This window comes from Arachis stenosperma, chromosome 3 (assembly GCF_014773155.1).
Source record: "Arachis stenosperma cultivar V10309 chromosome 3, arast.V10309.gnm1.PFL2, whole genome shotgun sequence".
NCBI lineage: Eukaryota > Viridiplantae > Streptophyta > Magnoliopsida > Fabales > Fabaceae > Arachis > Arachis stenosperma.
The window spans coordinates 90,115,143-90,116,608 of NC_080379.1; positions in this window are offsets into that span (position 1 = coordinate 90,115,143).

Below are 1,466 nucleotides of genomic sequence, written 5' to 3' on the forward strand. Positions count from 1 at the left end.
AACAAGTTAAGAAGCACCTAAAATAATACAGGAGATATGCAACAGATGAGTAAAAAGATTGTAACACCAATGTAAAACAGCAGATATAGAAAAGAAAGGGAGAAGAAGAGAAAAAAGAGAGTAAATAGAGAAGAAGAAAAAGAATGAATAAGATGAAGAATAGAGATAATAGAAGAAATAATTAAGAAAGGGGAAAGAAAAAGATTAAGAAAAGATAAGATAGTTGGCGCTGGGATTGATTGGTTGTGCGGCGCAGGGGACGCGGTCGCGTGGATAGCGCTTTGAGAAAGTGACGCGAACACGTGTGGCACGCGGACGCGTGACTTGATTTGTGCTACTAGCGCGAGTGCAGCCTCGCATTCGCACAACTCTCTGTTTAAATGCATTTTGCCAAAAATCTGGGTGATGCGGTCGTGTAGGGGACGCGATCGCGTGGTTGGCCTTTTTTTGAAAAATGGCGCGGACGCGTGGGGCACGCATTCGCGTGGTAGGGCTTGTGCTTCTAGCACGAGTCCAGCCACTATCCAGCTCAACTTTCGGCCATACACCCTTTTTTACGTCGATTTACAGGGCACGCGTTTGCGTGGGTGATGTGGACGCGTGGGAAACATTTTTCCCACATGATGCGGACGCGTCAGCGACGCGGTCGCGTGGACCAATTTGTGCCAAAGGCACGCCTCCAGCCACGCGTTCGCGTGACTCTCTGTTCATGTTATTTTCTTCCCAACGCACTTATGACGCGGACGCGTCAGCGACGCTTATGCGTCGCGTGCGTGTTTTTTTTTAATAATAATGCAGTATGCAGAATGCAATGCGTAATATGAATGCTATGCATGATTCCAAGTTCAATAAAAATTCAAAAACAGACAAAACAAACTAGAATTAAAACTGAAAAAGGAACCATCATACCATGGTGGGTTATCTCCGACCCAGCACTTTTAGTTAAAGTCCTTAAGTTGGACATTTGATGAGCTTTCTGCTATGGTGGCTTGTGCTTGAATTCGTCCAGAAATATCCACCAGTGTTTGGAATGCCAACATCCTCTGGGGTCCCAAACAAGGTACGTAAAGCCCTTAAGTGAGTTCAAACAGGCTTGCAGGCTCCCGGAGTGTTGAATGGTAGAATAGATTCCATGATCCCAAACTCTGATTTTACACCCATTTTTGTCTTGATCTGCATTTTTCCAGTCGAGTGATGAGTAATCTGAAATCTCATTGCAGTGACCAAACAGCTTCAGAGATCTTTCCAATTGAGCTTGACACCAATTTCTGCACCTCAATTTGAAGTGCGAAACCTCATTGAATCTTGCATATCAGCGCTGAGTGCGAGTCATTTCCCTTTTTCTCTTAAAGCCGTAAAGAGCTCTAAGCTGGCCATCTGTCTCTAGCAAACCATATTCAAGTGAAAAATTGAAGATAAAGGTCAAGGATTTTACCCACTTGAAGTTTGTGTTGGGTGGTAGTGGC